Genomic DNA, 24,781 nt, shown 5'->3' with positions numbered 1-24,781 from the left:
GAAATTCTCATCCTTCAGTTGAAATATCAAATAATAACTATATAAAATGATAAGGTTTATGGATTATTTATATGGATCCACTCAAAGAGGAAAGAAAATAATCTTTTTTAGTGTTTGTTGTGTGTTGTTTGTGTTTTGGTTTTTGGGGTTTTTTTAGAGACATAATTTCTCTGTATAGTCTTAGCTGTCCTGGACTCACTTTGTAGACCAGACTGTCCTTGAACTCACAGCAATCCACCTGCCTTTGCCTCCCTGAGTGCTGGGATTAAAGGCATGTGCTGCCAACATGCCCAGCAAGAAAAGAATGTGAAGACTCACTCTGAAGGAATAACCTGTGAGAGTATGAAGTTCCAAGGATATTTTACACAAATTAACAGCAACAACAAAGGCAAAGATTATTTTCACACTGTAGATATTGTCAGGATATTACTATACTTGGTTTGTATATATTTACAGATAGAAGTCTGTGAGGGAGGAATTATGGATATGTCAGGAGTAGATCATCAAGTAGCCATATGTGAAAGCCTTACTACTGAAATATTTTAAGCACTGGATTCCAGATGATAATAAAATTTGTTGGACTACCTTTAGAATAGGGCAATTGGCTGTTTTAAAGGTCTCATTTAGGCTTAAAATAAGATCACAGATTCTAAATTCATATACCAATTTGGCTTAGAATCATGACTATAGGTATGAATACTTGGGAGCTGATTGATTGTAAACAAGTCAATTGCTATGAGGACCATCTAGTAATCTATTAAATAAATTTCACATGGCTTTCGTTGTACAATATGGTGAGGGTTCAATGAAAGGAGGAATCTAAACATTTCACACTCATTTATTCTGTACCACTTTCCTGTCTCCATATTCTATTTACATGAACTCAGTTAGCCCCCTATTCTATAAAGGTGAGAACTACTTTACAGATGAGGAAACTAAGGCATAGGGGTGCAAATGACTTATCCAAACCACACATATAGTACCTGGAAGTCAGTGTTGCCCAGCTCTCTAGCCTCTGTTTTCTATTGCAAGACTATCCTACCACTCTGAGCACAGTGGCCAGGCTCATTAGCACAGTACCCATCCTGCTTCAGTTGGCATTGTAGTTTGTGTGCAAGTCAACTTCATTTACCTTTGCTGTTATATTAGCCCACAAAATTTTATAAATAACAGGTAGCCTAATTTAAAAAACAGTGAGATGGAAACATAAAATGTATAAAAAGACAGGTAGGAATTTACCAGCTATTCAGTGGAAGAGACCATTCACCGGGAACAAGACAGATCATTATTCTACATGATTTAATTTGGTCTTACACTGACTAGAAGCAGTAATTTCAAAGTCTTATTAACTTAACAAAAACCTGTTATTTCATAACTATCTCAGTATAGCTTATATAACAAAATTTCAAATGAAAACTTCCACTTTTTTTTTTTACATGTTGTGCTTGATAGTACATAAAGCCATTTAGATGTCAGGTTTAACAAGTTCCTAACCATGTGACTTTTGCTGTATGGAGTAAAGATAATATTCTCAAATCCTTAAAAGTCATGTCTAGCTGAGAATTAATAATCAATAAATGGTGGTGATTATTATTATTTGAAAACCTATAAAACTTGCTTAGGGAATTTTAACACCTAGGACTTTTTTCTGGTCTGTATTTATCACTGATCATTCCATTCCAAAGGCAATTATTATATTTAATACTAATGTATAGCAACTCCAAAAAATCTCAAACAATTTTATTATCATTCAGTTGTCCTTCATCCTCTTTACTGGCTTTGTTTATGGATCTAATTTATTATAGCTACACACTTCCCTTCAGAGTGCTTATCTATTCAATAGAAAAGGATGGGTAACAGAAGTCAGATCAGTGAGGTGTTCTAACGTGTGTGTGTGTGTGTGTGTGTGTGTGTTAATTTAAGTAAAGGTAAAAATCCAAGCTACTTTGGAATGCTCTATTTAAGTTGAGCATCCTCTAAGTTGAGATTACAGATGTGTGATATTGTACCCAGCTTTTATGTCTTTCGTTTCAATTCCACAGCTCCAGAGGTGATCTTAAGTCACCATTCCATAGCTTCTGGCGACACTGGCCCATCAGCCTATCTTTAAATTTTCGCTAGCTAAAAGGAAAACCTCCCTTCTTGAAAAGGAAGCCGCCCTTTGAGGTTCCCTAAAAATTAGTTCCCAGTGCATTATTTAGACTGTATCTCCGGCAAACAAAATGCTTAAGTCCATGGACTGAAAATGATCTTCACACATAAAATGAAATCTGATCAGTTTATAGCCCCACATGAACAGAGCTCCCAAATTAGGCAACTTCCCAATTCAGCACAGCAAACATTGCCAGGGACTGAAGGCATTGAGCAATCAAAGCCTCTAAATCTTTCTTTCCATGACATAAAAGATTCAGCAAAGTAGAGGTCAAAGAATATGAAGCAGGGGAGGTATAAAGGAAAAATAAAATAGATTACTTTTTTTTTTTTAGTATGAAGGGATAGGACCTAATTACTCTTTTATGCAGAAAATCCCTTTGGCTGTACACATGAATAAGAGCACTCAAGACAGCAACATTTTTCTTATAATTAGAAGAAATTATGATGTCTCTCTTGAAAAGCAGAATTTTCCTTATCATGAAAAAACAGTGTTCTTTATCATCCTTACTTTTTATTATAGCCTTCAAAATGAGATTTTTTTTAACCTCTTGAAATAAATCCATTCCACTTTGAACTGCCGGAACTAACTATTAAAACGTGGTCTGATTCATCCTGAGAAATGGCCACATGCTCATTTGCCTGGGATAATAATGACTGCTAGGTAAGTTATGAAGAACTCCAAATTCCTTTATCCTATGACCTAAATTGTCCTGAAATGGAAAATGTATTGATTACCTCCTTCAATAGGCTGACATGTATCTTCTTCACATTCATTTACTTACATAAAGTGTACTTATTTGTAATTATTGGTCTATCTCCTCCTAAATACTAGGTTACTGGAAGGAAGAAGCTATATTCTGTGTGTTTCTATACTTTCAACCATACTGGATATTTGGAAAGTAATTTACAAGGAAAATTTTACGCTTCTAATGCATTTTATGTATTCTTTACCTATTCCATTAAATTAATTTAAACTTAAATTTTTACAGAATCTTATCCATATTTATAGACTATATGCTACCAGACTCAGAAAAACTAAGATTAAAAAAACAGAATTTCTGTCTTTAGAATAGTCAGTCAAAAAGGACAAATACAATGAATCAAAGCTAAGTATACTGAGGGCAAAGGTGTAGGACTTTGGATCAGCAGTAAACACAGAACATAACCATCCACAGGCCTAAGACATACGACATGCTTTACTTCCTTTCCCATGCAGTTATAAAAAAAAGTATGTAAAAATCATCATTTGCAATCAGAACAATGAAGAGCATAAGCCTACTGTGACTGCACTGTGGGCCCATGACATGAGTTGTCAGAATGTAAGAGACCATAGTGACAGATGGGCATATTTGGCAGTAGGCAGATGAAGAGCTTTCTTAGGAAGATGTTATTTAAGACAGACATGTAAGGACAGAGAAAATATCGTCAAAGAAACCAAGGAGCATAAAATACTGATCAGTGCTCCTCAACCTGTGGGTCACACAGCCTCTTGGGAGGTCAAAGGACCCACTCACGGGGGTTGCGTATCAGATATCCTGAGCATCAGCTATTTATATTATGATTCACAACAGTAGTAAATTAAGAGTTAGAAAGTAGCTACAAAAATAATTTTATGGTTGTGGTCACCACAGCATGAGAAACAGTACTGAAGGGTAGCAGCATTAGGGAGGTTGAGAACCACTGCAGTAGATGATAGGGTAGATGAGTCAACCACTGCCACCAAAATGCAGATAGGATGGGGGAAATACTGGAAACCTAAATTGTTAGCTCAGCTATAGGATTTCATCATAAGAACAGTTAATGGAATTTCACTGAAGTGAGGGTCTCACAGGGAAATCCATGCAACTCCAGAAAGAAATATTTCTACCTACATGAACTGTGGAAATACACCTATACAACAACAGCTGTGGTAATAAAGGCCCAGAACTGTCTCCTATAAAGACAGACTTGGGCTCAATTTTCTCATGTCTCTGGCATCATTGGAAAATTGAGAACTCAAATACCATGTGAAATTATCAAATACTAAGTGTTCAATGATAATTTATTGATAGGCTTTGAGCTTTATAATAAAAATCAGATATAACCTTTGATATTTACACATTAGCCCACAAAATGATCTTTTAATCTACATCAGGAAGAAACCTGATGAAGCTAAATGCTAGTCATTTTGAAAGAGTGTTGTAATCTTCCCAACTTGTTTGGTTTGTTTCTGTTTTTTTTTTCTTTGTTTATGTGTGTGTGTGTGTGTGTGTGTGTGTGTGTGTGTGTGTGTGTGTGTGTGTAAATGCTTATATAAGTCATTTTATTATATAACTTAGGAAAACAAAACACTTTAGGAAAGAATTGTATATTGTCCCGGGTATTAAAGACCCAAAATCTATATTTATACAAAATGTGTGTGTCCATCACAAAATGCAAACACATCCTCTCTGAAGCTGAGCAAGAAGATGACTGACATTGGCTCCCACTTTTAAATTCATATGTTGCACTGTAGGAAAGAATAAATCATGGATCAGGTTTTACCATTAAGGATCCATTAGTTCTTCCCTCTAAACAGTATCCACAAGATTATTGAAGATACGTAGCTGGTATTTTTATAACCATAAGATCTAACAAAGCAGTTCTTTGACAAACTATATCCTTATTCAATGCTTTATTCAAACATTTGTGATTTTATAGTAAGAAAATAAATATCAACATTTTAAAATTAGAATGTAATCCATGAGCTTCTTGGATTAAAAACAATTTTATTATAAATATCTATAGAAACATAACAATATACACCTCCAATTTTCATGGAGAGACAAATGATTTTTAAAAGTTCTTTTTCTGTCAATAGATAGCTTAATTGAATATGTATAAACAGATTATGGTTGAAGCTTAGGACTATGGATTTTAAGATTAATTTTTGTTTGTTTGTTTCTCTTACAGAAGTTCAGAGTCAACTTGGCCTCTGGTTGGTCTGATGAAGCCTCCTGTCTATGTCAGAAGGTTTTAAGAACATTACCTTTGTTGACTGCCAAGAAGAGACATCTTTCAAATCACTAAATAATCACTTCATGTCCCCTATTGCTCCTTTTGAGAAGCAAAATTCTTTATCAAGTCAAATACAAAAATCTACATATGCTGATAATTTCTTCTTTTTTTTTCCTCAAGATATCTGTCAGAGCTGACATAGAATGAATGTTATATAACCCACTGCACAATACAAACTTTCCTAAAGTAATTTTAGCCCTGATTGGAATTGTTTGGGAAAACAGGTGTATCTTGCAATCAATTCTCATCGGCAACCTAGGGGTTCCAATAAAGGCCTTTTTTTAGTGTACTCTTTTGGATGAAGGATTGGATCATAAGGAGTTAAAGTAGTTTAAGACTTGAAAGAGAAAAATGTTCCTGGCAGGAAAGGCTTACAGCTAAATAATGAGTGCCAAGGTGGAGGCTGCTCTTTCCTGCCTTACTGCCAGAGCCCAGTTACTCACAGCTGCCAATCAGCTAATCTGAAAAGAATTTGTTCTCTACTAAATTTCTCCTTTATTACTCCCATCCCACTGGTCTGGTGTACATTGCCTCTAGCTACGAGGGTTTAGACCTCGTTCCTACACAGACAGCAAACGCCGCGCTGTGGATCCAAGGGTAATGGAAACTGGGGAGAAAGGACTTATGTGCACCCCATTTTCTTTTCACATTTGGCCCTTGCCACTGCAGCACTGAAAAGCCCCAGCTAGTGCAAAAGGAGAAATTGCCTGTCAGTTTCGGGAAATTCAGTGCTGAATTGTTATTGAGGACTTGGGATGTAGTGGTGGTTACAGGACGCAACGATATGATGGAAGAAAAAACTGTGGTTTTTTGTTTTTGTTTTTTTTGGGGTTTTTTTGTTTTTTTTTTTTTTTGTTTTTTGCTAAAAGAAATAAATTTAAACAAATAGGAAGAGCGGTACTGCCTAAGTTGAGTACTATTGCATGTGAGGCAGGGGATTGGTATGATTTATAGCTGAAAACAAAGAGCCCCACCGATGGAGCTGATGTCGGCGGTCCACAGTTATCCTTTCATTGACATTTTAAGTGTCCTTATGAATGCTTGCAATGCAGCATCCCAAATACAAGAGTGCACTGACATGCACACAAGCAATGCCTGCAGATATGAAAATAGATATAGGTTTGAATAATTGGAGATGTTTCTCATAACCAAGTAAGGAATAGAGTCTCAGAAAATTTGATTAATACACCTGAGTACATTTCAGCCCTTTGGTATATTCATGAAGCACCAGTTAAGAATGCTGGAATTTATGGAGGTCTACTGGGGAGTAATTATCACTCACTACATTAGCAGTTAAAAAAAAAATTAGAGTTTGTTGCCAGCTTTCTTCCCTTCCAAGGCAAAGCTTGACTTTCTCCCAGCCTGAGTCAAAGGGTCTTTCTTCATTCCCTGCACTAATTCACCAAGTTGCAATGCAGACGTGATATTTTTCAATTACAGATGAAAACATCTGTAATTGAAAAAGATGAAATATATTGAAAACACTGATATGAGTGCTCTTTCTTCAGTCTAAAGAAGGAAAATGGCTACGCATCACAATGTACATACCCAGCCACCTGAGATGGTACAGACTGTGCTTTAACTACGTTCCTGTTACTTTTGGCCCATTTTATAGCAGGCTAAGGTAGATGGTGACCACAGTTAACTGGTACACATTCCTTCCTCCTGCCCCACCCCACCCCAGGATGATGAGATGCTGAGGCTTCACTATCAGTCCTGGCCTTTGTTGGTACAGACCTCTGCACTGCTGGCCTGACCATTTTCTATACCTTGCTCCGGCTCCATTTGCTTCACTCTCATGTCATGTTTGCCTAGAGCTCACAGATCTCCTTCCTCCCAACCCACTAGCCTCCATTCCACTCCATATCACATCATTCCTGAAGGAGTGGGGTGAGAGTGCAAGCCTCTGCCAATTAGTACCCCTTGCAGGAGACAATCGCACACAGGAAAACGTCATTGTGAAGTTCACCAAGCCACAACACAGCCTGTACAGCTGCAGCATTCTGTTTTGAACAAGCACAAGTAGCCAAATCATTTCAAATACCCAAGTGACTCCTTCCATGTCAGATTTTTGGTCAGAGATGCTCCGTTGTTAAGAGAGAGCCACTAAGAATCTAATACACATATCATTTTACCTTTCTGAAGGAACATGCATCCCTGCTGCCTTAGCATTCATATACTGCCAGCTAAATGCAGTTTTGTGAGACATTAACTATACTGATGTGCATGTGCTTATGTGTGCCTAGAAAATATCATTGTACGGAGGCAGAGAGGGAGAAGGCGAATGGAGTTGGAAAGGGAGGGAGGGAGGGAGAGTAAGCGCATGAGTACAAGAGTGAGCTGTGAAAAAAAAAAAAAAAGCAAAAATATATATCCAGAGGACTCACTGCAATGCAGTTTTACATACAGACCTGTAGGAGCAAACGGAATGTTATTAGACCATAAAAGCACATCAGGCTGATTTATGGTTTCTGATCAAGGTTTCTGTGAAAATTACTCTGCATCACCAGCTCAAGGTGACTGCTACCATTAATGTGTGGAAAATAAATGAGATAGGGAGGCTGATAGCAGAGGAAGGAAAGAAGCATGAGGTAGTTTATATAGCACAGGTTCCCCATTTTGTTTTACAGTGCAGAGAAGCCTGTCATCAAAATGATTGCTGTGGGGCAGGAAAGGCAATTCTTGGTAATTAGATCTTATGGCATGTAGCTGGTGCTTTCTTACACCCAGTGTGTTGGGATATTAGGATGGACGCGTGCTTTCTGCATACCAGCTTTTCTGCTTTCGGCTCCTATTCAGATATAGTAGCTTAGATTTAGAGGAAAATATAATGCAATGCTGTTTCCCTGACTCTATTTCTTTTTAATCATGTTCACTCCCCCTTGGCTGTGTCCTTACTCTGCTGCAAAAGAGAATTCCTCTATTCCAAGTAAATAAGCTTTCATATTTGAGGCTTTCCAAGAGAACTGATATTCAAAACTATTTTGCATATCATCTTGTTGTCACATACAATTCTACTGGCATTTCTCTTCTCGACCCTTGAGATTCCAACATGGAAACACCTTACAGATGGAGGATTTTGCTATGTGTTTAGATGTGAGGAAAGGCCACATATCACAAGATTTTTAAACACTGCTTCTACAAAAGATATACGCTGTTGGCTTGCAGATGCCAAACCTTCTTCGTGGTTACACCGAACATCTCCACATGGGTCAGGAGTCAGACAGTGTGGTCTGCTGCTGGCTTTTCAGCAGAAATATTCGTAGAGGAGCTGGCATTTTGAAATGCTTGAACTGAAACTGAGAACACTGAAAGGTTTCCAAATCCTTTCTCTGCATCTCTCTCCCTGGCTGTTAAAACTTGCCCTCTGGTGCTTTTGTGTAGCGGTCTACATCTGGATTGCACGGTGTCTGCTTCCACAGCTGGCTTTTGCTATGGTGATGGCCATTTTTAAAAAAATGCAAGCTCCCAGGAAGCTCACAGATTGGAGAATACTCTATACCTACAGCCAAGAAAGAGTGGGATATGTGCTGCTTTTACCCTGTCTTTTCTGTTGCTTTTGTTGTTTACTTTATTAAGTAATAAAAAGTAGCCTACAAAATACTGGTTTGCACTATGTCATTTTATATACTGTTTTCATTCAGTTTCCTCCCTTACTGCCTCCCCTTCTAACCACCCATTTTTACATTATACCAAGGATGGCTCGTGTTTGACTTCCGCATGAACAAGGTCTCTGTCTCTGTCTCTGTTTCTGTTTCTGTCTCTGTCTTCCTATCTCCCTCTATCCTCCCCTCACACACATTCTGAAATATTTTTTGAAGTGGGTGCTTCTTTTCCATGGGTCAAGAAGTCTTTTTCAAAAGCTCAAATGTAGCCAACATTTTGATTCAAATATACAGACAGCAATTTTACTTTAAGATAGGATTCCTAGTATCTACTTGACAGCTAAACTCTTCAGAACTCATTTAGCTTGAATTTTCACTGGAAGGCTCAGAGGTCACTGGCCAGTGACATGAGAACTCAGACTCAGAAAAGCACAGAGAGCCAGCCTGCATCCCCACCTCACCTTCTTTGTGTAGGAAACTACAGTTTGAAAACAAAACAAGCACAAAAAACAAAATTACTGACGTTGGAGGAGTAGCTTAGTGCTCTTCCAGAAGACCTAAGTTCAGTTCCCAGTGTGATATAGGCAGCTCAGAACCACCTCCAACTCAAGGTCCTTGTAAGTTCTAGTCTGTCTTTTTCAAAGTCTTCCTTGAGAACCACACACAATTCAGGGATACATACCCAGGTACTAGCTACACACTGATAACAAGAGAAAGATTGTATTTTCCAGTTAAAGTCTCTCCTTCAAGATACACATACATCTACACACTGTGTTAAAAAGAAAACTTTAAGCCAAGAGGAAAGCTAGAAATATTTGTAGGCATACTGAAAAAACTATAGCATTTCAAGGTTAAAATTTACTTCTGGGACTAGAGGGAAGATCCAGTGAACAAGTATACTTGTTACATAGCCAAGGATGTTCAGCATCCACGCAACTGCACCTGTAGCCAAATGCACCTGTAATCCCTGAATTAGTGGAATGACTTAGGGCTGAAAGATCACTGAGGCTTGTTGGTAAGCCAGCCTAGCCCAAAATGGTGAGTTCTGGTTTTATTTACAGATCATGACTGAAGAAAATAAGAAAGTGAATGATGAAGTTGCACTCTCAACATTCTCCATTAGTCTCTGCACACACATGCAGAGGTATGTCCTCTCTCCCACACAACTATGTGTATACATACATATCCATGCAGATGGATTATTACCTCTGAAAATGACCATGAAGCTCCTTATATAGAACAGGGACCGCTGAAGTCCCAGAAGGTTGGTACCCAAGCTGATTTCCCCAGAGAAGAGGATAGGATGCTGTAGCTTGCCAGCCAAGCAAGAGGTGGAGTACAACTACGGTTCTCCCCTGGCCAAGATCATTCCTCTGCTACCCAATTTCATTTGCATTAACAAAATATTTGTGATCTGCTTGAGTAACTTTTAAGCTTCAAAAAATTATTTAATTGATCCTCTGAGAGGTTCGTTTGTGAGCTCCAATAACAGTGATTCAGAATGCGGAATTCAACCCCTATGAGAAAGGCAATTGTTGGTGAAAGCCTACTTGTTGACTTAAATAATGGCTGGTTCTCATAGAAAACAGATAGTTAACTGATAACCAATTCTCCTCATTTTCTAAACAATCAAAAAATAAAATCTGTCTTCTGTTACCTCGATGCTGCTGTTATAGTTTCTTATATTCCCATGGGCCACCTAAGCTGGAGATCTGGTTGTCACAGCAGCTACCCTGGCCTTGGCAGGGAGTTTTCAGTTCCAGGTGTCCTTAGCATTCATTTCCTCTCCAGGTCTGTCTTCCCAGACAAAGGCTCAAATTCTCTAACTCCCTTTTCTTCCTCTCCTCCAAGGACATAAACCATTCAAGGGACAACAGAGAGCCAGAAACAATATTTAGAGAAAAAATGCCTACATCTCATCACTGTGAAGAGAGCTTTCAGAGTGTGACTCCAGCAATGGAGAAAGCAAGTGCTCACAGGTGTTGGAGTGCCTTCCTGATCATCTTCGCTCAGTGACCAGCTGCCCTGACATATGCCAGGTACTCTGGGTGAGTTAGAATCAATCACAATTGCATATAACATACACTGGATAGTTGACAAACCCACCCCAAGTGTCCTGCTGTTACAGATGGTTGTCAGCCTATTATTACAAACTCTCAGACCGAGTAGCTTCCAGTCCTCCCTCCCTCCTTTCATAGCCCCTCTTTCTGTTCCACCCCCCTCCTTCCTTATTTTCTGTGTGTGTGTCTGTTCTCATGTGCCTTATTCTTGAAGGACAACAGCACAAGAACAGGATCAGGATACAGAGTGATATGGTTCTAGAAAAGTCTGTCTTCATCCATTTTAGAAAGGGTTCAACCTAGCTCTTCATCTTCTAAGAAGAACATAGATCCTGCTCATGAGGTCTCCATTCTCACAAATTAAATACCATTGAAACTTACCATCCCTAAACACAAATACACATATTTCAATGTATGTATTTTGATGTAAACACAACTATACAGGTCATAATACTCATGAACCTTGCTTAGCTGAGAAGGCTCCACCAGATGGCTAATAGCATGCAAGCATGTATGTGTGCATTTTAGAGAAAACAGTGAGGCAGGGTAAGAATAGAAAAAAGTGGGGGCCATCATCTTTTTTCAGGAAAATATCAAAATTGTCTACTCCCTTTCCTCAGACAACAAGCAGTTAACAACAAAAATCTCGGTTCATCATTATGTACAGACCGGGCATTCTCTCTCTTCATAGAAACCCTGTCCTGCTTTGAGTTCAGAAACTGTCTAACAGTAAAATGCTATGTTCTTCCTTCTCTAGGGGAACTACATACTGGTAGGTCTGTTTGAATTTAGAGCAGTGGATAGAAACATTTTGCCTCTTACCTTTTGTAGCCTATATCCCCACTGCTTATACAATGGACTGTGTTTTGTCAATTTTGCTTGAAAGTACCCAGCAATTTTTTTAAGTACTGTAATTTAAAATTTTTCCATTTATTCCAGGTGACATCATATAGTAGCCAATCAGACAAAAGAAACAGAAAAAAATGACAAAGCCTTTTAATATGCAGATAAGAACCTTTCCAAGCATTACATGATAAATGAATTTATCACAAGAAACATTTCATTTTCTTTGTGTTCTTTGCAAAGTTTAGTAAACCTTTATAGAAAACTCTCCTAGTCATTCATTTCTCAGACATATATAAAGAAAAAAATAAAAAACCTTCACAAATGTACCTTTTATCATAAAGAATAAAGACATGATACTATGTAAGCATTTTGAGGGCATTATCATATTGTGTCAGGTTACCAATGTCAGGGTTGTTTGGATACAGAAATGTAACTTTTACCTTACTCTTTTGCCACACAGTTGAAGCTTAGATTTAAATGTTCTTTTCCTTCAAGAAGAAGAAAGGGTACTTTTGGTGGGTTATCTCTTAGTTTAAAAGTTCAACAAGATTCATTGGTCAAAAAGATCTTTGTGAACAGGGAAGTACTGTGGAAAAAAGCAAAAAAGAAGGGATGCAGTGCTTCCTAGCTAGTCTGAGAAAGCAGAGAGAATTAAGCTGTTTGCCAACCTACTTTGTTCCAGGAAAGAGATGAGTGAGAGGGAAGGCAGTGTGATGTTTCTTGAAAACGAGACAATATTGCACAACCCTGGTCTATAGGCAGTACCAGAACTCCTTGAAAGGTATACTAAGAACCTATGGATGATCTATAGCAGCTCAACCAGCAGGTAGCTAGCTCTGCTACCTTGTGCTTTCAGATATGGTGCTAGTTTTCTGGAGAGTATTTATTTTCCTTTCCCTTCAAATAACAATTCTCCCAAAATAATTTAGCTGGAACAATACCTTCCAGGCATATGAATATGCTAATTTTAGTAGAGTTATTCTTTATTAATCTCCACACTGACCACACATTCCAGTAGATTCTGAATATTTGAAGCTGGAGGGCAGGAAATACATGGGGTCAGAATGGGTAACGACAGACAGAATCAATGGTGAGAACCACTGGGACTTAGCTGGTACATCCTGGAACAGCTTTTTAAGTTTCTAAAGTAATGTACTCAGCTTGTCATAATGTAAGACCTGGCTGAGTCTGGGAAGCAGAAACATATACTATTATGGAGTGTCTCTTCTCCACATTTCTCTTAGAAATCTACCCTCCATAGTAGTTGAATCACATACAAATGCTGAACCACTTGGTTTATTAAAATAACACTTCTGAAGGTGTGATATAGTAGATTATTTGAGGATGTTGGATGCCAGTCATAGAATGCTAAATATCTATACATATTCTGATAAATACACACACACACACACACACACACACACACACACACACACATATATATATATATATATATGCCTATAGAAGAGCTATTTCGGTAGAGAAAAAGTTCAAGGAACTGATAATGGAACCGTGTTTTCTTAGCAAAAACACTGGTTTCCCAATTAACTGTGCATTTAGAATGTTCTTCTTCTCTGGGCTCTCCCCAGCCATAGATAACATTATTGATAATTTTCTCTTTTTTCAAGTCTTTTTAAAATAACACACATGATTAGAAATAGGTTTCACATTTGTTGTATAATATGCTTATGACATACATCATATCCGATACAAGGAAGTTTTTTGGGGGCAGGGGAAGGGGAGAGGAGTTAGGACCTCCACAGGAGAGGTAGAGGTGATGTCTGGACATGTAGACAGAGCCATGAGGGCAGAGAAGGGCACATAGAGAAGAGGAGAGAGAGAGAGAGAGAGAGAGAGAGAGAGAGAGAGAGAGAGAGAGAGAGAGAGAGAGAGAGAGAGAGCGCTCAGGTGGCAGGTTGGTCCATTTACCCTAGCACATACCTGGCCATCTAGAGGTGGCAGCAAGTGAAACAGGACATTGCTAGGACCCCAAGGCAGGCCAGCTGAATTGTTGGTACACTAACAATCTTCAGGCCTTTCTTCCCTCCTTCCCTTTCTTCTTCCTTCCCTCCCTTCTTCCCTGCCTTCTTCCTTCCCTTTCTACCTTTCTTTCTTCCTTGAAAAAATAGTTTATTTCCATTGTCATCTTTTAACAGTGTGTGTGTGTATGTGTGTTGTATGTGTGTGTTTTATAGAAAAAAATCAACACCTTGAACATGCACATTAAGCATGCAATAGCTAAACTTCATGCCCAGTGCATTGACTTTTGTTTCCACAAGCCTCTTCTATGAAGAAAACTTAGTGACATCAAAATTTTGAATTCTCACGTTAATATGTTTGCATTCTGCCAATCTTCCTTTACAAATAGTCATATTCCTTCAGGCATTGAAAAATAAAATTTCATCATTAGGAAAAATACTTTCCATATAAAAAAATATCCATTTTCCTGCCTTATCTGATTAAAGAATGTTTTGCTCCAAGCTCTCAGCATTTGACTTCAATTTCTTATCTTCTTCTTTTCTTTGTTTCTTTGCTGTTTGTTTGCTTTTTGTTTGTTTGATTGATTGATTCTCTTCTTTCTGAGCTGGATCTTCCTGAATGAATCTGTATCATTTCACTTCCAGGAACCTAACTATGGCATTCAAGTCAAACCACTTCTGTGGTTTATTTCAAAAACCTAACTTATTCTTCCTCTACAAACCTTGTATGTATTTTCCTTATTCAGTGTTAGAGGGTCCTTTGCACTATTCTAATTTCTATTTGTTGCCTTTTTATCTTTTCCTTCCATGAGATGTGGCTTTCTACATGGATTTTTGTTGAAAAACTGCTTTTTTATATAGCTTTCATATTTGATGAATCTAGCCAAAAATGGAAGAAAATGATAAGTGGTATGAAACTGGTGGTGCAAAGCATGACCCTTCAGTTACTGGGGAATCATAAGTTATAGTATTCCCAGATCATAGCACACACCATAGCATGTAGGCCAGAAGCCACCAGAGCTTCTGATTGGAACCCAGAAATACAATGGGAATGACACGTAGCTCCAGAGAGCATGGAAAGTGATCATCACAGCTGGGCTCCTCCAGGAGTAGGGGTAAAGTGTTGCATTCCTTAAACTACTCTAGCTTTTTATGTGATCTACTAAGACTAAGGCAGGGCTGTGTATGGTGTTAAATAGGCAAATCATTTAGAACTGGAGAAATAATACAGATTAATAATCCTTTACGGTCTTACTTTAAAATACTAGATGGTTCTTTACTGCCTTTAATGGTCAAAAAAATTGTCACTGTGTTTCTGAACTTTCTAGTCTTCTCTTTAGCAACTCTGATAGTAATCCATCCAACCTAAAGGCATTTCTATGCTTCCCACTTTGTGGATTCCATTCCTACACTGCTCTTGTAGCTGTTTAAAACACTGTCTGCTATTCAAGCACTGGCTTCATACCACCTCCTTCTCAAGACTTTTCTATATCAGGTAAACAAAACAAGCTGCAGCCTCCTCAGGGCTTTCTACTTCTTCCATTGTCTTGCAGAAACCGGAAACTAACAATCTAACTACATATCTGTATGCAGCACTCAAAAATACAATGTTGTTCTCTGTCTTATACTGTGGACATTTGTACTCTTCTAGTTCCTTCTATAAAACTATACACTTTTTTTTTTTCAGATAGGCCAAGCATTAATCCTTTGTGGAATCTACTACAAAGTCTTGTTCAAAACAGGACTCAATAAGACTTTTCTAATTTAATAAATTCCCTTATTATACAATTAAATTATAAAGATTAATACTGAGTATTGCCACTAACCATGCCAAGGTACTTTACAGTGAATGTTAATTAACTGTTATTAATACTTGCTTGCAAAGCCCAAAGGCCCCACTCCCTCCCAACACTGTTTTTGAGGATGTCTAACTGATTACATATATTCACAAATATGTTGCCACTGCTACAGAATAACTCTTCCCACATATGGACAGCATATCTCAGTCCCAACAAGTAACCACCACAGCTAAAAATATTGTCCTCTTCTTTGGATGCCACTGACTGCTGTAACTGGAGATCTGGAAACCTGATCTTACATCAGCACTTTGTGCCAAGAGAAGAAACCACTTCTCTGCACTGTGCTTAACTCAGGGTGGGGTGACAGTGAGATTGAAAGTGAGATCTTTAATTAGGCCCCATGATTGCAAGCTGTATCCCAGTAACTTCTACTAAATACCACAGTTAATAAAGTCATCGTGTTGCAGCTCCACCTGTGTTAGCCCTGCAGTTCTGACAGGTTACAGTTCCTTGGCCTGTAAGACATGAAGAAGTATCAGTTAGTCAAACTGCCTGGTAAACCACTGTAATGCAGTGCACTTACTTGGGCAAAATGTTATGATTAGGCTTGCTCTTCTGCATTCCTTTAGAACAGTTCCCAGAAAAGATGAACACACTCAATTTCTTTCTTTGTTTCTTTGGTTCTTTCTTTGATTCTTTTCTCCTTTCTTTCTTTCTTTCTTTCTTTTGTTCTTTCATTCTTTCTTCAACTAATATATGTATATGGTATAATTGAGAGACTATAGTTCATGACAATATCTTCTGTATTTTACAAAGATCTGTAAAAGAGAGGAAATGTCATATCATAAAAGAATTATAAGGAGAGAGGCATACAGGCATAATCATAGCATGCTGTTTGAGTGCATTAAAGTACCACCATGCCCCTCAATAATATGTATAATTGTTTTTAATAAAAGAATAAAGACCCAATTTTATACTAGATAAATGAAATCTACATTAAATAAAAAGAGAAACTAAAATTCTAACAAACTATAACACAAAAGCTAGCCATAAGAAAGTAGAAATAACTATATTGATAACACTCATTAGATATCCAGGATAGGTAAACTGTAGAAAATAATTAAGGACTTTACTTAATAACAGAATCATCTACTTACCATATAACAGGAGTATACAACTGTCTTGGTCAGTGTTCTATTGCTATGAAGAAACATGGTGGCCACAGTAATTCTTATCAGGAAAGCATTTAATTGGCGCTGGCTTACAGTTGCAGAGGCATGGTGCTGGGAAAATAGCTGGGAGTTTTATTTCTGGATTCACAGCAGCAAGAAGGGGCCTGTGGGCTTGGAATGGGCCTTTGGAAACCTTAAGCACTTCCTTAGCGACACACTTCCTCCAGAAAGGCCACACCTCATAATCCTTTCAAATAGTGCTACTCTCTGGTGAGCAAGTATCCCTATCCATAAACTTGTGAGGAGCATTCTCATGCAAACCTCCACAACAACTAATAATGAAAGTGCAAAGACAAGACCCTCACAGTTATATTTATTTTCCATATGATGTGATTGATTTTAAAGAATTGCCTCCATGTGATTACAGGAGTTAGCAAAGAAGACACATATAACAAGGCAACAGCACAGAAATCGGCCTGGATATAGTGTCTCCTACAATTTTAAGGTATCTAAGGGAAGTTTTTAAGATAACAGACTATTTTGATTATAGGGAGATTGCAAGGCTATAAAAAACAGAGAATATCTAATTATATGATGAAAAAAAGCTATGTTCTACTATATCTAAATAACACACCAATGGTAATAGTGTTAGCTTTTAAAGTAATACACACTTATTGTAACCAATTCAGGTATAAAACTATATTTAAAACCAAGTAATATGACTCCATCCCTAATTCAGTTTTCAGATGTAAACAGTAGCAGAAAGATTATTTCTGTTCACCACTCTGACACTAGGCTTTTCTTGCTGTGGACCACATTTGTGCTCCTCCAGGGCAGTCTTGATTCCTCTGACTTGGCTGGTTTGTAACTAGAAATTCTCTTCAGAATTCTGTACTCTTGTTTTTTTTCAATACTATATTACTGTTTTGTGTTGTGTTACATTTGCTCATCACCTTTAAGCTCATTACTGATAGACTTTTTCTGAACAGCAATTCCTCTTCCAGAAGAACTGGGGTCAGTTTTCATCACCTACGTGCTAGCTAACAACTGTCTGCAGCTTCAGCTTCTGAGGATCCAATGCGTTACTCTGATAGCCACAGGGAATGTATTTAGGCTGTTCACAGACATACATGTAGGAAAAATTGCCTATATACATGAAATAAAATGGTTTTAAATGTTTTTAAGACCTACAGATTTAGTGTTAAGGAAAAATAGCTTCACCAGGTGGACAAGAGTGAACCCTATGCCCAGGATATGCTTCCTGGTCTCCCTGTAGCAAATGTTTCTTTACGGTGAGAGAAAAGTATTTAGTTATAACATTCTGCCCATACTCTGTGGAGAAGATGGAGAAGCAAGTGCCCATGCCCACAGTATTCCTCATGGACTTCTTGCTTCTCTCCAGCTCCATGTTTTTTTTTTAACCACACTATGAAAATAATTTCTTAATTGAATTCCTAGGCACAATCTCCAAATATTCACTCTCAGTCTTTTCCTGGACTTTGGTAGGTACTATTCTTAGGAAAAGTAGCAGTAATAGCGAATATAAGGAGTCCTTCTACAGCAGAACTCTAGATGGGAGCTCCTGTTATGCCCCCCAACTTGAACTTGATGCACTGACCTGTGCCATTGCTTTTGCTTCGTTCTAATGCTCAGCCTGCTTCCTACTCTCCAAAAGAAATCTTGAGATATTATTCAAGCATGAGACAAATAATTTTCTCTTATTCAATGACCCCTCTTGAAGTTCTCCCAACAGAAGTCTGAATATAAGTTGTTATGCCTTCTGCACCCTAATCAATTACACCTTTGGCCATATACTACCTACACAACCTTTGCTTTTTTGAGTTAAATTTCATTTGTCTTGCAGGGCTCTCATGTCCAGGACTCATCAACAAAATTTCTTAACCTTGGCATAGAAGACATTTTGGAATAGATATTTCTCTTGTGAAGAGCTTTTCTGTGCATCCTTGAGTGTTTTATAGCACCCTTGCCCTCCAATAAGAAGTAGTAAGTGTCCCACCACAGTGAAGACCTTCACAAATTGTCAATGACGGGCCCATGAGATAGATCAGCTGGTAAAAGTGCTTGCTGAATACTCCTGACAGCTTGAGTTTGACTCCCAGGACTCACAGTAGAAGGAAAGCGCTAATTCCAGAGAGTTGAGCTTTGACCCTGTATGTTTACCATGGAATACAAGCACCTTCCCCACCCCATACACATGTCAGACACACAAAATAGCAATAAACAAATCAAAGAATTATTAATGTCTTCCCCTGGTCCCATGTCCCTAGGCTTGGAAACTACTTGTTTAATCCATGTTTGGGCAAATGAAACAAACAGAATTCATAAGAATTGTGAATAGATAGATAGATAGATAGATAGATAGATAGATAGATAGATAGATAGATATAGATATGGATATAGATATACACACACAAATAAAAAGCACATTAGTTTTTATGTATGACCAGGAATGTCAGGAAATGGGAATGCATAGCATTCCATTTCTTATTTATCCCCAACTGAAGTATGTTAGGTAAGAAATGGGCTGAGGACAGAAAAGTGACAGTTTGGGGGTCAGTGACAACAAAAAGATAGGCTGCTTGCAGCAAGCATAAATGCAATCTCTCTTTTCCAGTCTAACTATTGAGTAGGAGAGCCAGGTTTTCAACTCTATAGGGACACAGAGTTAAGCAATGTGAAGGCATTCACTAAATGGGACAGGGCCATGTCTCAAGGTTGACAGCTAAAATGCAAACAGGTTTTACTGTTTTTGTCTTGGTGAACAAGTACCCTCTATCTCTCTGAAATAGATCAATAGTCTCCTGGAGACCAGGAAAAAAGTAATGAACTCCCCATTTTAATGGACTAAAATGGAGAGGGGGCTCCTCTCTTTCTGTATGTGGATGACATCATCAAGATTTTGGTGACAGATGTATATTCTAATGGATTGGGTTTTTAGGGCAGGTCAAATATATTTCTGCACAGAAATGAACATGTAAGCATCAAAATGGAAATGCAGAAATCATAAATAGCAAAGCCAGTGCCAGCACAGCAGCAGCACAAAAGATCAGTGAAGAAGCAGGAGTGGGTGTTAAAAATGAAGGAAGTTCTGAAGAAATTCATTGACTATAGGCATCCTTTGTTTTGTTTCTTAAAGCCACTGTAACAAATGATGGTAACAGAAACCTTGTCAGGCCGTTCAAAGCTGGGTATCTCAAAGAAGTGATTCTGTCTTCTCTAGAAAAAAATAAAATTAACACGAAACCAAGGTATTTATTTCCAGTTTTAACCCAGGAGGGATCACTTATAGAAAATAAGTCTAACAACACTCTCCTTGAGAGAACCCCTCATGTTGTTGGGAAATGACTGTCGCTGTTATCTGCGGAATGGATTCATGAAGTGTCAACCCATGTCTGACAAATCTGCCTCTGCCTTGCAACTGAAAAGCACTAAGCCATTTTCCTCATAAGATTTTAAAATATTACATGGAAAGGAAAAGCCTTGGCAATCCTCTCTCACCTAATCCTGTACTGATACTCAGGGTAGGAAAGAAGGGGATGGACACCAAAGAACATGTAGGAGGTCACTAAGGTCAATTAGTTTTATTCATCACCTCTGTTTTGATGATAACCTATATTGGTTTCAATATGTTTACTTTTTATGTATACAAATAACAGAAGCAGACCAACAACCCAAGAAGCAAGTGTGTACTTAAAAACCAGGTTCCAGGATCAGAGAGCAAGGCCAGGAAAGCCTATGTCTTTGAGAGGCTCAATTAATGATGGCTTTCAAGAGGAATGTTTAATTGTTGAAGTGTGTACAACAGACACTTAAAAACAGAATAGACAGTTATCAACCTGAGAGAAAATTAGACTTAACAGCACTTGAAACCAGAGGGTTGAGTTCAAGGGCATGAGGGGCACTGAAACCATAGCACTGAACAAGCAGCCCAGACTCCGTGTCCTTCTGGAAAGCTCTAATACTGATTCCTTTTTTCATAGATGTTTTTGGTACATTTAAGTGGAATAATTTAAGTTGTATGTGAATAAGCAGTACAGATATTATTACAATGACTTCCAGAACAATGAACTTTAAATGATTGGGCAAAGATAAAACCCACCAAATCTATAAAACATGTTTTCTGTTGACTCTGGCACTCAGAGTGGGCTGCTTTTCTTCTTTGGATTTTTCTGCATATTCCACACTTCCTATAATAAGCATATGTTATTTTATAATCAGTAAAACATCAGCATTTAAGACATATTTTAATTTTAAATTTATTGAATGAATTATTTGGCAGGCTAACAAATGTTAATACAACTTGCATAATGAAGTGGCTTTTGAATGTACAAATCTGTGATTATGTTGAACACTGAAATTGTGCCAAACATGTCCTAGGTCACATGGAGAAATAGGGAAGCATTCTCTTGGTTATTGAGAAATTAACTTGTGAATAAATATGCCCTCTGATGCTCTTTCTACCAACTAAAGATGTCCAAGTGAAAAGCAGCATCGAAAGGTGAAGGGAAGCACACTGGAGACCCTCCAGCCAGTGCTCAAGGATGGCGAACGCAAGCTCGGTTCAAACCCCAGGAAGACTCACAAAGCCCTAACTGACTGTCTACTGTGTGCTGGACATTCTCTGGGTGCTGTAACTATAAGTATGGACAAATGACAAATGTGTAGTTTTAGCTATGGTTGTTAAGTATCTGCCTCTGTTTCTTTACCTTTCTATGGTAAAAGATTAAAGGATATAATAGCATATCCCATGTCCAGTATAAAGAACAGAAAACCTATCTTCACTGAGTTGCTCTATTGGCAAGCAAACATAAGAGGTCTGAAATAATAATAATATTGCCCTGATTCTAGATCCTTTCTAATTGACAACTTACTTTTTTTGCTTCCTGTTGATAAGAATTGTGCATCCTTACTCTCTTCCCTTTTCTTTTTCTTTTGATTCCACTCCAGAAGTTGACTTTGTGAACAGGCCCTCAGACATCAAATGCTTTACCTTTGTTCAGCTGCTAAAGTAGTGCTCCTCTGAACTGATGAAGTAAAAATAGCTGTGTTTTCTAAGTTACTAAAGCAATTTAAAAATTATACATATGAATAGATGTGTTCTGAGTAGCTCATGCACGCTACAAGGACTGTTTTCACTGCTCACCCAAGCAGGCTACAAGGAGTATTTTCACTGCTCACCAATCCAAGGAGCTCCTTCCTACATGGCATTGTGTCACCATATTCACCAGTGACTGCAAGGTCAATCAATGGCCAATCTTCAGCTTTTATTTTACATTGTAGTAACAGCAGGGTAGTGGTGGACGTTAGCACTCCCTACTCTTTGAAGAACTATCTACACTACACATGCCTTTTGTTTTCATTGGTTTTGTTTTGTTTTTGTTTCTTCTTGTTTGTTCCTTTTTGTCTCAAGGCCTTTTAACACTCAAGAGGCTTTAGACATTAATCTTTAAAGATATTCTACTTTTTATCTAAAAACATCCCCTCTTTGAAGGCATTCTAGCACCATGAGTTTAAATTAGCAGTATCCTGACTCTGTATACATAGTTGTATCTACAACTGTGTCCATGCCTATGAATCCCTTCTGCCTCTCAGCCATCTCATCTCCAGTCTGAAATGTAACACACCCAATGAGATCCTAATTGCCTCTCCATAGCAATATGTTCCTCCAACTGTTCTGATTGTTACAACCCAAGACTTAAGGTTACTTAGCGTTCTTTCTCTCTTTCACACACCACATCTGCGGCCATTCTCTGTGGTATTACCTAAGCAGTGAAGGAATTCAACAATACCCCATCACTTCTGGCAGCCTATACACTCTGTCCATACAACCACCATCTTATATTTTAATTTTATTTTATTAATTTATTCTTGTTACATCTCAATGGTTATCCCCTCCCTTGTATCCTCCCATTCCTTCCTCCCTCCCATTTTCCCCTTACTCCCCTCCCCTATGACTGTGACTGAGGGGGACTTCCTCCCCCTTTATATGCTCATAGGGTATCGAGTCTCTTCTTGGTAGACTGCAATCCTTCACCTGAGTGCCACCAGGTCTCCCCATTCAGGGGACATGGTCAAATATGAGGCACCAGAGTACGTGTGAAAGTCACACCCCACTCTCCACTCAACTGTGGAGAATGTCCTGTCCATTGGCTACATCTGGGTAGGGGTTTGAAGTTTATGGCCCGTATTGTCCTTGGCTGGTGCCATAGTTTGAACAGGACCGCTGGGCCCAAATCTGCCTATCATAATTTTCTTCTTGTAGGTTTCTAGGATCCTCTGGATCCTTCAACTTTGCCATTCTCCCATCTAGAGTCCCAATAGGATGTCCTCCCCTCTATCCCAGCACATGCTGGCGAGGATGTGGAGAGAGAGGAACACTCCTTCATTGCTGATGGGAATGCAAACTAGTACAGCCACTTTGGAAATCTATCTGGTGCTTTCTCAGAAAACTGGGAATAGGGCTTCCGCAAGACCCAGCTATTCCACTCTTTGGAATATACTCAGAAGATGTTCCAGCACACAATAAGAAAATTTGCTCAACCATGTTCATAGCAGCCTTATTCATAATAGCCAGAACATGGAAACAACCTAAATGTCCCTCAGTAGAAGAATGGATAAAGAAACTGTGGTATATTTACACTATGGAATACTACTCAGCTATTAAAAACAAGGAATTCCAAAAATTTGTGGACAAATGGATTGAACTAGAAATGATCATAATGAGTGAGTTAACCCAAAAGCAGAAAGAGTTAAATGGTATATACTCACTTATATCTGCATACTAGCCCAAGGGGCATGTCACATGAAAGTCTTCACTAATCAGGAAACAACCACCATCTTTTATGCCCTTCCAATTGCCTCCTGATTGTGGGCTCACTTCTGATATGGCTCCCTTTCGGTCTGGCTCCTGCATGAGTCAGTATGGTGTTTATAAAACTTGCCTAATTGAAATCTTACAGTGATAGTCCATAGACAGAAGAGAAAAGTCAGTGTCTCACACAAGTTTCCCCACTGCAGGATGTTGGGATGTTCGGAGAAGAAGGGAGGGAGAAGGAGAGGGATGGGAGAGAGAGAGAGAGAGAGAGAGAGAGAGAGAGAGAGAGAGAGAGAGAGAGAGAGAGAGATTCTTCCACCTCTGTTGGAGAAATGGTTTCCCCTAGGAAACTCTCTTGGTAGTTACTTTGTTTTCATCGTTGTCACATTCTCAAGTGCCTACCTGACTTCCATTTGGAATTTTTCACTCTGTGTTTTGGCCAAGGTTGTCAAAGTCACTAACATGTGGATGCTGTGATGAAGCTTGGATGACCTAACTCTTCCCATACAGATAAATGTTCATGTATGGCAATGTGTATGAGGAATGATACAGGGTGAGAAAGGCAAGACACTATAACATTCAAGGAGCATTATAAACTATGTGATGAATGATTTTAATGAAATGCAAAATGTCTGCTGTAGTAAAATCTACATGGAAGGGAAAGGAATTGTATGATGTGGTAGATTATAGCAAAAATAGGCTCCAATGAGAGGATAGCAGTGGGAAGTAGAAGCACACAAGTTCACTTTTCTTTTTTGCCACTTACTGTATTCCATTTCTTGACAGGGTTGTGCTCTGGAGCCTAGTCTATGCTTGAATTCATTTACTATGCAATGTAGCCCCAGCTGGCCTCAAATTTGCAATAGCCGTGCCTCGATCTCTTCCATGATAGGATGACATACATGTGCCCTGGACCTGTCAAGCTAATCTTTATGAGGGTGTCTGTGTGTACAAGGGCTGTGGTGCATCTGCCTGGGATTGACACCCTGATTTTGCCTCAGTCATGAGGATTGTTGATTATATTTATACCTTATAGCTATATGTTCTAGTCTACTGCATTTCTTAAACATTCTCTAGGCCTTAATGGAACCCTAGAACTTCTAGATGCCCAGCTTGTCAAGCACAGGTTGTAGGAAATGAGGGTGCTGAATCAGGTGAGTTCTGCAACATGCCAACACTCTACTGTAGTCTGTCTGCCTATGTAATATACACATGTTTTAAATCTAATAGGAGAACTCCCTCAGAATTCCATATAGCATTCTAAAACTCCTTCTAGCTTTCCAGATTTTTACCCA

General features: G+C 38.5%; 1 long non-coding RNA gene across 1 annotated transcript in view; it reads right to left on the bottom strand.

Annotated features, from left to right (window-relative positions):
- Positions 1-16,197: 16,197 nt before the first annotated feature.
- Positions 16,198-24,781, bottom strand: part of LOC127189042 (uncharacterized) — a 67,303-nt gene continuing 58,719 nt past the window's right edge. Inside the window, exon 3 of the long non-coding RNA XR_007830622.1 lies at positions 16,198-16,297. This is a non-coding gene — a long non-coding RNA (uncharacterized LOC127189042). The remainder of the gene's footprint in view (positions 16,298-24,781) is intronic.

This window comes from Acomys russatus, chromosome 1 (assembly GCF_903995435.1).
Source record: "Acomys russatus chromosome 1, mAcoRus1.1, whole genome shotgun sequence".
Classification (NCBI taxonomy): Eukaryota; Metazoa; Chordata; class Mammalia; order Rodentia; family Muridae; genus Acomys; species Acomys russatus.
This window is presented reverse-complemented; position numbering and strand designations above follow the sequence as displayed.